Genomic DNA, 13,040 nt, shown 5'->3' with positions numbered 1-13,040 from the left:
GCATGCATATAGATAGGCAGTGTAAAGTCATAAAGGTATATACACATATAGCTAATCATATAGCCCCAGGGGATCGACATCCCCACACTTACAGGTAAATGTGACACCTTGTGTATTACCTGAGCAAACCCATAGGTACTGATGATATTACTTCTCAGGACTACAATGTATATTTAGGGTGCAGTATATCAATAATTACCGTATACTGCATAAAGGGGGGATCAATATTTTATAGGGGGGGGGGGTGTCAATATTTTATGCATTAAATATTCATCCGGGTAAGTATTCTATGGGGATCAAAATTTTAAAGGACACCCGGAAAGGTAGAGAGCCTTTAAGGGTCAAAAGGTCAACAGAAATTTGAATAAAGTTTATCGTTTCTGAAAATATGTTTTATTTGCCAAAATATAACATTAAAAAAGACTGATGGGTTTGGTCAAAATTTGGTGCAACAAATAACCAATGGCTTAAGTTATGTGTGCCCGTAACTGGAGGAACATTTTGACATGCTATGTTTTCTTCAGTAATCTATGGAAACCATAAAATTTGATGAATTTAGCTGAAAATCATTCAAAGGCAAAGTTTAACATTAATTGATTAATGAGTATGAATATTACGGCACATATAACTTTCAAACAGAAATTGATCGACCTTGTTGTCAAAAGGTCTGCTGTGAAGGTCACTTAGTTTTTCATTGATTTTCCTCAAAATTGCACATATTTTTTAATCTTTTTGTTTTTGTTTGTTAGAAAATCGTCGGTATTTTACTGGTTTGGTTATTTGCTTTTCACCATTCCTGTACCTCGGGACCTAGAAAGGATCTGGTATACGTTTGAGTGCTTCAGAAATACTCGTCGGTATGGATGAAAAACTATGAATATCTAACTTCTGGAAAACGGTAGCAGGGAATTACCTGTAAAGAGCCATGGAAGTAAGACTTGAGGTGCTATAAACGGATAATTAGGTTATTTAGCATACAAAAAGACACTTAATATGACTAATTACAAATAAAGGTGCCTACAAACCTGCTGATGAGATTTGTAGTAGAGGGAGAGGGACTACGAAACTTGTTCAAATAAAAAGCCTTGACCATGCAAAATCATAAGAGTAAATCAGCCAGAAATTGAAGATTTGCTTTCAATAAAAGAAGAAAAAAAAATCTTGCGCCAATGCATGCGATGGTAAAGGGCCTAGCTTGAGACTGTCGCTGTGCTCGCTAAATAATACTATCTTGTCTGATGCCAGAAACTTTTTGCAGGAGTTACCTCTCTTCTACTTCTACTTACATATTTTTTTGGGACTAAAAGTTAATGAATCCCTTAAGCTTGGATCCCTTGGGTAAAAGAAATAGTACCTTATTTAATATGGACTTTGACACAGATCCAAATAAGCACATCGATCATAAAAATCTGGCATCTGATACATCTTGTTATTTTGACAATGCTTTTTGGTCATATCTTAGTTGAAGATGGACTTAACTTTTCATTATAACATGCGAACATTAACTTTTTGATATATCTACAATTGTATATAAAATGAGCTGGTCATGAACCATTTATTTGACTAGTGTTACAGAGTTGGTTAAAGAAGTGATTTACTTTACTTTCAATACTTTACCCCCAATGTGCACAAAATGAATTTTCCGTTGTTATGTTTTGGAAGGTTTTTTTTCTATTGTTTACGCAACCACAGTTAAATATTGAGTTCACAATAAGTCTGTTTCCATCTTGTCACGGTTGGGCCTCTATTTTGGGTAATTTCATTGAACTATAAACTCTCATAACGACGAAATAAATAGTTTCATATGGATATCATTAGGTTTTTGTGTTATCATCATCATATCATCATCATCATCATCATCATCATCATCATCATCATCATATCATCATCATCATCATCATATCATCATCATCATCATCTTTGTAAAATGAACTGCCACGTCCTTAAACCTACATGAATGTATATCGATCAAAGCCTGGTATACAATCGGTCTCCGTGGCGTAATCGGTTAGCGCGTTCACCGCGGCTGTTAACCGAAAGCTAAGGTTGATGGTTGAAGCCCACCCGGGGACGCGTAGTTACAATTTTTGTCGGATTATTTTGGTTTATTAAACTAAATATTGATGTTGGTGGCGAGACGATACTCAGAACTCCTACTGTCTACAGCAGAATGCCTCCTGAAATCCTTTTGATTGGATAAAATCCTAATCCGATATGTTAAAGTACCTTTGCATTTGATTAGCTCGCAAAAATACAGTTTATAAATCTCGGCACTCCTATTTAAGTAGTATTTACCTAATCAAAAAGTCTCTTTTTGTATTCAAAACGGTGTTAGCTACTTGCTGGTGAAATCTAAGAAGATTAGTTTTTGTTTCCGTCTGTCTGGACATTTCCAGAGAATCAGTAGACAAAGAATCGATATCATTTGTTTTTTAAAAACTTTATACACATATGGCGATAGCTTATGAAGTAACACAGGCTGGGATTAATTTAGGGTCAAAAGGCCAACAGCACAACAGCAGTTTAAAATAGAGAAGTCATTTTAGCCTCAAAGAACAAAACAAATAAAAGCGTGTTTTCTAGTTTGATTATATAAACAAGCTTACATGAAAAACTTAGTGTTTAATACATTTTATTACAACTGATCTGAAAAAAATAATATCTTATTTACAACTGACTTTGAAACAGATCCAAATGAGCACATTGATCATAAAAAAACTGGCATCTGATACATACTGTCATGCTAATTTTACATTTTAACAATAAAATATTCTGACGTATCTATATAATTGGTTTTTCCCTGTGTATCCATAATTCAAATAAAAGCGAAATTCCAAGACAAGTCAAGTAATTTTTATTTAGTCAAGTAATTTTTATTTAGAGTCGGTACATGTCGTACAACATATTATCACTAAGGGTAACATTTTAACAGGGTAAAAATAATAACAATAAGATACTTAACTATTTACATAATCTGATCACATCTCTTCATTATCATACTGCATGCATTTAACTTACAATATAAAAACAACATATTACTTTATGTTAAGATATGGACATATAATCCTTTAGGTCACTGACATAATTTACAAACAAAATCACAGATAAAAGAGTGGTGACTTTTGAGTAAAATGTTACAGGTAAGTATGTTATAAAAGTTTTTCATTTACACATACATATGTAGGACATTTACAGTTTGCAACATTCCAATTTGAAATAATGTTTTTAAAATCTCTAATAGATCTTGTTGATCTGAAAAAAAATCAGGTAAAGAATTCCATGTTGTAGATGCTAAAAAACTAAAACTGTTGCTACCATATTTAACAGTTCTTGCTCTAGGCACATCTAAAATTTTATTGTATTTAAATAGTAAGAAGACTGTTCATGTATAAAATCTTTTAAAAAACACGGACTAGTTCCGTTTAAAATCTTAAAAGTTTCAACGGCTAAAAGCCTCAGCCTTTTTAAATGTCAAGTAGAATATCCCTCCCCCTCCTATCAAGAAGGGATTCATAGCTTGGTATACACTTCAGTGCTCTAAAATGGATTTTTCAAGCTTCTGGGAGTTTGATTGTGAGCAAAAGTGCCAGACCAGAGTCAAAAAATTAAAATCTGACATCACAAAAGCATGATAGATGGCCTTACGTCCGTACAAGGCCATTTATCTGCCTGGATGTTTTTAGACACAAGTTCCTAATATGTGTGTTAATATTTAGACATGAGTCAATAGTTACTCTCAGAAGCTTGACTGCGTCCTCACAGTGAATAATGATGTCAACAATATAAAACGTATTTTTCCCTTATTTGATTTCTTGCTAATTGCAATTGTCTGAAATTTATCAGGGTCTGCCTTCATTTTTTTCTTTATCCTAGTTGACAAGTAAATGTATTTACTTTCTCTTTCTAGCGTATCCTTGACGACGGACATTTCACCATGGGTACATGACAAAGTATTGTCATCTGCATAATTAAAAAGTTTTGCATCTTTAGTTAAAAAGGGAATATCAATAAATATATTAAAAAAATCGGTCCAAGTATCGAGCCTTACTGATGCTAAAATTACCTATACGTACACATTGTTTCCTATTATTTAGGTAACTACGTATGGGATTTACTGCAGCACCCCCCACCCCATAGGCTCTCAGCTTCTCCAACAGGAGGTACGCCAGGACACACTCAAAGGCTTTAAGATTGCAGCCGCACATTTGTTGCTATCTAAGGCCCTCCTCTATTACGCTGTAATTTCAATGAGGGTGTATTTGCAACTGTAGCCTCGACGGAAAGCCGAAAGCATGGGGTGGAAGACCCTGCAGAAATATTCCTCTAACTGCTGTGATATTGTCCTCTCAAAAACCTTTGATATAGCAAGTAGCAGAATACTGACTGGTCTATAATTAGATTTACAAAGGGGATCATCTTTTTTTTCAAATAGGTGATACCCTAGCACAACTTTAAGTTTTTCTGGTTCAAGCCCACCCGGGGACGTCGCGTTATTCTTGTCAAAGTATTTTGGTCATATAAATTCTGTTATCCTTGTCAAACACATTCTGACTATAAACTTTTAAATATCAGTGTTGATTGAGAATCAATATTTAGAATTGCTGTTGACAAAAACTGGTATTTTGTTAACCTACACATTGGTCATACAAAATGTTCCTGAAAATTCTAAATACTAATCCGATATCTATGTCACGACCTTGGACTTACTTTGCTCACACAATATTGGTGTATTTTCACACGTTCCAAAGCCGTTTAATGATGACGCCGTCTACAACCACGTGATCATGAATCTGAACTTTACCATTTCGATGTTACTGCAAAGCCTAGCTGGGAGGAGTTCCGAACATTGATAATGCTTGTCGTTTTTCCCCCAACAACAACACCCATCACTTAAAACTGGCGTTGTCTTTCCTTGCTTTGATCAGTTTCTAGACTTACCTTTCCAATATCAAGTCTCTTCTTCTCCAAATCATTCTGTTGTTCAAAGTTAAATAGCTTATGCTCTGCCTGTTCATTACCTTTGCTAAAGCCATCCATCGCAGATGAGAGAACGGCCTAAAGTCGCCCCGCCGCACTTTCCTTACCTTTGAAGATTTTTTTCACATTTCTTCGACTTTTCTAGTTCAGCAAGTCTTCTTTGAATCTAATCGGAGGGTACCGTGGTCTGTTTCCTCGCCTTTTTGTCGTTTTCTTCCTAATCCTTTACAATATAATGCCGACTCGATTACCTTCAACAGGGAAGCATTGGTCTGGCTCCGAGAATTTCATCCAGTTCATCGAAGTGCTTGCAACCACGTCTTTGAATCTTTTCTGCGCCTTTTTTCATGTGTAATTTTGATTGACGTTATGATTATTGAATTTGTGGGTTATAACCTTGCACTGTTCAGTGATTTTCTCATATATATCCTTTTTCAGTCAGTTTTGCTGCCTAATTTTTGTATATGTTCCCAATGTTAACTGATAGGCCCTCTATCTGCTGCTATACACTTCTATAGTACTTAGCTTCTTCCCATTCACTCCCTGACCTCTTTTGGTGACCTTTTCCTTGGATGACATTTTTCTTATTGTGTAAAAGTCTGTGCTAACAACTGATTATCTGATATTTACCGAATGTATCACTTTTGATTATGTATTTAGCGATGAAACAAAAATATGCGAGTAATGCTGATTGTTTATGATGAGATTTGCACAATATTTAAGGATTACCTTGAATAGATTTTTTTATGTTATGGAGATATAACACAAAAATCTGACTTTAAATAAACCCCGAAGCGGTTTATGATGAGAGTGCACTCAGATTTTTGAGTTACATCTCCATGTAAACGGGGCCAAACTTTTCTAATGTTTATGTATTCATAAATTCAAGTAATAACAAAGTCATACAAATTCTTATTGACTCTTTTATGTCTTATGAAGCAACATGATTACCAGATAGCAGGTAAGCGATTCAGGCCCATTGGACCCTTTTTAAACAGAATTAATTGCCACGTCACTAAACTAGTACATAGTTTAATACCAACACACCTGTTGAGTTCACATCAGTTCAATCTGCAGTGGTTAAGTGGTCTCCGTGGCGCAATCGGTTAGCGCGTTCGGCTGTTAACCGAAAGGTTGGTGGTTCAAGCCCACCCGGGGACGTTCTAAATTTTTGTCCATTTGTTTTCGTTTATGAAAATTATATGTGCCGTAACTAGGCGAAAATTTTGGCAAGTTAATTTTTCTTCATTAATCTATTGAAAGCCATAAGCTTTGGTGAATTAAGTCGTGAAAGTAATTCCAATGGCTTCTGATGCCTTATAAAAGTTAGTTACAACACAGAAATTGTGTACTGTAAAATTGTTGTTTTTAATGTAAATGTTTTTGTAAAAATGTGAAATGAAATTGTGGACCACAATTTAACCTTATGGTCTAATTTTCAAAAAGTAAGTAGCTTTTTGTGATGAATAACATATTAAAGGCTTATCTTGATTCGTGAGTATGAAAAAACGGCACATATAACTTTAATCCTATGATCCTAAGACAATTAGATAATTTGTACCACTAAATATTGGTGTTGATGGTTTAACTCGCCGACTTAAACTGGTATTTTTCAACCCCTACATTAATACAAAATATTTCATAAAAATCATTGGATTGGATAAATCCCGTAATAAACATATGTTTTCCACTTACGTTTTGATAAACTCACAAACTGTCGATCATTAACGTCCCCACACTTGCCAACGGTGACGTCGTCTATAATCGTGTGACCCTAAATCTGTAATTCATAGTTCACACATACTAGTACTCACAGGTCTTACAACAAAATTCATTTGTTAAATGCGGTGAAATGGCACATTCCCTTTTATAGTAATTATCATTATGGGCTACTTATCACTCTCGCACAATTTGTATCAAACGATAATTCCATTGTTTCATGTCATTCTGTCATCACGTTATATCAATAAGGCTAGATATGCATTTATGTTACTGCAATATTCAGCTATACTATAGTATTCAAATATATTTTTGTCTTGCAATATCATTTAGGCAGCAAAATACAATGGGTATGATAACACTTATCATTTAGGAAAACCAACAAACGAAAATGAACATAACTTTAGTAGTGAATTTACAAGTTCTCTGCATATGAGGTTTCATAGATTTTTTTCCCTTCTTCTTGTCCATTATGTTCCATTGTAATGTATTAGTTCCAGAGTCAAATCAAACAGGTATTAAATGGATTTCTCTTGGAAACATCTTTGGGTAATACGATAGGAACTGTTTGAACATTTTGAAATTGCTGTTCAGAATAGTATTTATTTTAGCCTATAAGATAAACCGTTTCAATACAACTGATCCGGAAGAAATACATTATTTACTATGGACTTTGAACCAGATCCAAATGAGGATATTGGCCATAACAAACTGGTATATACACGTATATCTTAAATTTATATTGTTAAGGGGTTTGGGCATCTTTTAATTGATAAAGGGCTTAGTACGATGGCCGACAAGAGCCTGACAAAAAGATATGAAAAAACTGTAACGCTTTTTATTATGGTACAGTTTTTTCACATCTTTTTGTACCACGATATGGTACAAAAACATGTGAAAGTGCGGTACAGAAAGATTATAAACATCTCGAGAAAATTCAGATTACATTTACATGTTTATGTACCAATAGCCGAAATGAGCCGGCAAAAAGGTGTGAAAGCTAATTTCTTTTCACATGTTTGTGTACCACTGATGGTACAAAAAGATGTGAAAGCGTGGTGCATAAACATGTGAAACGATTTACCTTTCTCATCTTTCTGTACCATCGGTGGTACAAAAAACATGTGAAAGCGTGGTACAAAAACATATGAAAGGGTCCTGAGCTTTTACATCTTTTTGTCCTATCAGTGGTACAAAAACACGCGAAACTGTGGTACACAAAGATGTGAAAGGAGCATTGGAATGTTGTTATCAAACACCATGACCAAAGCTGACCCCGAATAGCAGCGATTTGATAAGGGCGTCACAACAAGCGTAAAATGTCGTTAAGCACATCTGAGGACAAACAGAAACAAAACTACTTGCTATTTTTCGGGTGTAACTTAGGGCCTACGATTGTTAAATAAAACCTGTAAGATGTGGGCATTCCTATTATATAGATAAATAAATGAAACATGGTTTCCAACATTAAAGTATTTGTATAATTGTTTTATGGTATTTTCCCGTGAAGCTGTATACAATCTAACTGTTGACAACTTTAATCGGGAAGTCATTTGTCAAACTCGGTAACCTTTGGAGTCTCTCGCCTTTTACATGTTTCTGTACCATGGCTGTTTTCGGCCGCTGTTTTGTCACAGAAAGATATAAAAGTGACTGCTCACATAAATACTGCTTTTCATATCTTTGTGTACCATGCTTTCATATGTTTTTGTACCATTCATGGTACACAAACATGTGAAAAAACTGTACCATGATAAAAAGCGTTACAGTTTTTTCATATCTTTTTGCCAGGCTCTTGTCGGCCATCGTAGCTTAGTGTTATTTTAGATAAAACATTAAAATTTTGATATATCTACTTAATATATTCATGATCTGTTCATGAAACATTCGTATTCATTCCATATTCAATTTTCATATGATCTAATAATGAAATACTTGACTTCAAAGTTGTGTGCTTAGTTGACAAGAAGGGTCGATTAAGCAATTTACTTTATTTTCATTACCCCCAACGTAAAAAACAAAAACAAAAAACAAAACAAAAGTTATTTTGAAAAACCTTTTGTTCAGTTATTGCTCCTGTAATGTATTCTTGATTCAAACAAAACAAAATTAAGAAATGTAATTTTGTCTCAGTTAGGCCTATACTCTGGGTAATTTCAATGAACTCTAACAGTGCTGTTTATATAGGTATGTTATGCTACGTCACTGATACACACCTGTTATTGTGGCGCCGATTCAATCCGCGATCGCCAACCGGTCTCCGTGGCGCAATCGGTTAGCGCGTTCGGCTGTTAACCGAAAGGTTGGTGGTTCAAGCCCACCCGGGGACGGACGGAATATTTTTTAATTTTTAATTTTACTATTTGTCGTTTGTATTATCTATTTTTGGACAAATCATCAGGATGGAGATAAAATCGACATAGTTATAAAAAATATGGTATGATATTATGTAAGAGTGAAGTGAGCACTGTGTTTTACTTATTTATTAATAAAGAATCCTTTTAAAGATGCTCCACCGCCGACAGAGCATAAATGATATTCATCATTTGAACAATATTTGGTTTTTAATCGTGTATACATATGTCTAATTAGCACAAAAATAATATAACATAACCTATTTTGCCTTTGGTGCATGCGCAATCAGTACTTCATTCCATATAGGATATAGTGTCACGGATTTTTTTCGGGATGCAATTAATTATTTTTCATATTTTTAACTTGAAGTAAAATTAGAAGCTCGAACATTTTAATGGTGGTAATGGTGTAAAGTAAGTAACTTTTGTAACTGAATAAAAATATTAAATCGTCTGCTCCTTTTTTTTGATTGTGAGAAAATACCATTTGTCAGCGGTGGAGCATCTTTAAGTTATGGCATTCACAACGAACTATTACAAATATGTCGTCCTAGATTATTCCTTAATTTGACTTATTCAGTCTAGACATCCGCTCTTCTCCATCACACCTCATATGATACATGGGAATTCAACATAGCACATGTTTAATTTCTTAAAATGATATTACTATCGTTTTAAGTTTTACTTAGGTCGATTACAACTTTTTCGATCCATTTTTGTTTTTGACAGTACTGTCAAAATTCATTTTGAGCTGTTATTAGTCTTTTTTGCATATTGTAACAATTACGGTACTCAATCTTGTGGAGACAATTCTTGTAATAATATACTGAATGCACCTTCGCATACCAAGCGATACCGTCATACGTCGATGAGGAATGTAATGGTTTACTGAATGACGTCTGAGTCAACAAGAAAGTAAGTCATAATGTCAAGACACTGATAGCTATTATGAAAAATAAATCTGTATTGTAGTTACACTATAACGTAATGACATGATAACATAAAGCATTGGAAATGGCGTTCTATCCTAATTGTACATACGTGAGTGACAAGTTACCTATACTCATATTTACTATCAAAGGGAATGTGACTTCCACCGGGTTGACGAAGTAAGTTTTATTTAAGTCTCCAGGGATATGGAAATTATTAAACCAGACAGAAGTTATCATGCTTTTATTATTATTCTGAGTTATTTTCATATACACTGCAGATTTAGGATCACACGACTGCAGATGACGTCGCCTTTAAAGGATTTGGAGCGTGTGGATATTTCAAATAATGAGTGCTGAAATGAAAGTAGGAAATATCAGTTCATTACATAGATATCGGATTAAGATGCATCCAATCAAATTAATTTTAAGAAAATACTTGTATCAATGTATGGGTTGTAAAAATAGATTTTAGTCGACAAAAGTATCGATTCATCTCCAAAATAAAAGTGGCTGGTAAATAAACCAAAATAAAAGTGGCTAGTAAATAAACCAAAATATTTAGACAAAAACATAACTGTACGTCCCCGGGTGGGCTTGAACCACCAACCTTTCGGTTAACAGCCGAACGCGCTAACCGATTGCGCCACGGAGACCACTTACCAGCGGTGGATTGAATCGGCCTGAGATCAACAGGTGTATTTGTATTAACATATGTGTTTGTTATCGAAGTGGCATTTGTATGTAACATATGTGTATGTTAGCGACGTGGCATTTGCATGAATTAAATATAACTAAACGATATAAATACTTGTTCTATATATTATAAAAAAACTGAATTGTGTTTGTAGAAAACGTGGTTATTTCAATTTGCTAAGAATACGTTTTCTTGTACATAAAGCCTGCAAATAAAAAGAAAAATGCTTATTAGACGAACTTTGTCAACTTTTAAGTCAAATTTGGAATAAATTTAAATATATGGAATTTATAAACAGATCATGTATGTTCGCACAATACAGGTATATATAATGAAAACTAAGTCCCTTTATCAATTAAAAGATCATTTAAAGGTGGCCACCGCTGACATATGGTATTTTGTCTTTATCAAAAACAGGAAAAGACGATTTAGGATTTTTCTTCAGTTAAAAAAGTTACTTACTTTACACCATTACCACCATTGAAAAGTTTGAACTTCTAATTTTACTTCAAATTAAAAATATAAAAAATAATCAATTGCATCCCGAAAAAATCCGTTGCACTATATTCTATATGGAATAAAGTATTAATGGCACATGCACCAAAGGCAAAATAGATTATTTATATTATTTTTTGTGTTAATTAGACATATATTTACTCGATTAAACACCAATTATTGTTCAAATATTGAGTATCATTTATGCTCTGTCGTCGGTGGAGCATCTTTAAACTCATTATCCACTGATATATATATATATTAGATATCTGTTTCAAAGTCCAAAGTAAATAAGATAATGCACATATTTCTCCTAGATCATCTGTATAAATAACTAGAAATATTTAATGTATGTACTGTTAGTAGTAGTGGGTTGATACACAGGGGGCCAACTCAATCAAAATGGATGTTGCCAAAAAAAATTGTACATATTTGGTGGATGGACTGATGAGTATATACATGTATGACAGTCATGTGATTTTATTTCCAGAAAATACGAGATTTCAAAAATTATTCTCTGTTTTATAGTGAATATTCCGTTTTTTAATAATTTTTCAAATGACAGAATTATATACACGTAGCGTATTTATTGTTATAAAAAACTTATGTTAAAGGTCCTCTACCTTTCCGAAACGGTTTTTAATTTTCCAAATGATACCCATCACCACCTCCTGAACAATTTTATTAAAAAAACCGTATTTGCCTTTAGGTTAGTGCATATAAACCAGAAAATGTCATAGGTGCCACGACAACTGAGGCATAAAGCACACCTTTAAAGCTTTAATCTAATTAGTTTGCGCGTTCTTCTGTTAACCGAAAAGTTGGAAGTTCATGCCCACCCGGGCAAAGTCAATGTTTATGATTGAGATGAACCAACGATTCAAGTTCGATTGAAGTTGGTCATGACGTTAAACATTGAATCATGTTTTATGAGTATTGATTGATAATTTATCATCAAAATAATTAATTGCATTGTACACGTAATTGATCATATTATCAAATATGTGAATAGAAAGGACATACATTAATTTATGAAATAAAACAACTGAAGTAAAATATAACTAAACGTCCCCGGGTGGGCTTGAACCACCAACCTTTCGGTTAACAGCCGAACGCGCTAACCGATTGCGCCACGGAGACGATATTTACTGAGAGTAACTTCCAGCTACATCCATATGAAAACTCTATGTGCACGTTTGATAAGTCTCGGAGACAGTTGACATTATCTACATTTATCTATTGTATGATCTGATAGCTTGTCACACTTTATATTTATTGTTTATGTCCTTTAAGTGTCATTATAAATTCATGTCGTATACTCACGTCGAATACTCAAATAGATAAAAAGGTCAAAGGTCAAACAAGTATATATATTATTATGTTAATGCACAATGTGAATTTATAATGGGAAAGACTTACTATATGGACTATACATCAACGAATACTCTTATCGTTCCCCTTCGTTTATAAAACAAGCCCTTTAATGACATGATGATATCGTCTCCGTGGCGCAATCGGTTAGCGCGTTCGGCTGTTAACCGAAAGGTTGGTGGTTCAAGCCCACCCGGGGACGCTGTATTTCATTTTGCTTTGATCATACCTAAAGTTGATAAATCATGGTATACAACTGATTTAATTCCAATTTGTTTGACCATCTATAGTATTGGTGTTGGTGGTGAATCAATATTCAGAATTCCTCGCGACAAATAGATGCCACAACTCGTATAACTGATACACCAAATTCACCTCAGTGGATAAATCAATAGAAAAATCCGCGTAGTTCTTGTTAATGTCAACTCTAATCTGGATACTTTTTTTAATTTTCAATGGTAATTAATATTTTCTCCATTTGTCTCAATGTCATCGCCA

General features: G+C 34.0%; 5 non-coding genes across 5 annotated transcripts; 3 read left to right on the top strand and 2 right to left on the bottom strand.

The window, feature by feature from the left end:
* The first annotated feature begins 6,064 nt into the window (after window positions 1-6,064).
* Window positions 6,065-6,138, top strand: Trnan-guu (transfer RNA asparagine (anticodon GUU)). The gene has a single exon. It is a non-coding gene; the product is annotated as a tRNA-Asn (tRNA).
* Window positions 6,139-8,952: 2,814 nt separating this feature from the next.
* On the top strand, window positions 8,953-9,026 carry Trnan-guu (transfer RNA asparagine (anticodon GUU)). Its single transcript has one exon. It is a non-coding gene; the product is annotated as a tRNA-Asn (tRNA).
* A 1,535-nt stretch (window positions 9,027-10,561) lies between these two features.
* On the bottom strand, window positions 10,562-10,635 carry Trnan-guu (transfer RNA asparagine (anticodon GUU)). The gene has a single exon. It is a non-coding gene; the product is annotated as a tRNA-Asn (tRNA).
* Window positions 10,636-12,237: 1,602 nt separating this feature from the next.
* On the bottom strand, window positions 12,238-12,311 carry Trnan-guu (transfer RNA asparagine (anticodon GUU)). The gene has a single exon. It is a non-coding gene; the product is annotated as a tRNA-Asn (tRNA).
* A 359-nt stretch (window positions 12,312-12,670) lies between these two features.
* Window positions 12,671-12,744, top strand: Trnan-guu (transfer RNA asparagine (anticodon GUU)). Its single transcript has one exon. It is a non-coding gene; the product is annotated as a tRNA-Asn (tRNA).
* The last annotated feature ends 296 nt before the right edge of the window (window positions 12,745-13,040 follow it).

The sequence above is a fragment of the Argopecten irradians genome, chromosome 12, assembly GCF_041381155.1.
Source record: "Argopecten irradians isolate NY chromosome 12, Ai_NY, whole genome shotgun sequence".
Lineage (NCBI taxonomy): Eukaryota > Metazoa > Mollusca > Bivalvia > Pectinida > Pectinidae > Argopecten > Argopecten irradians.
The sequence above is the reverse complement of the archived record's forward strand: the minus strand, read 5'-3'. Positions and strand labels throughout refer to the sequence as shown.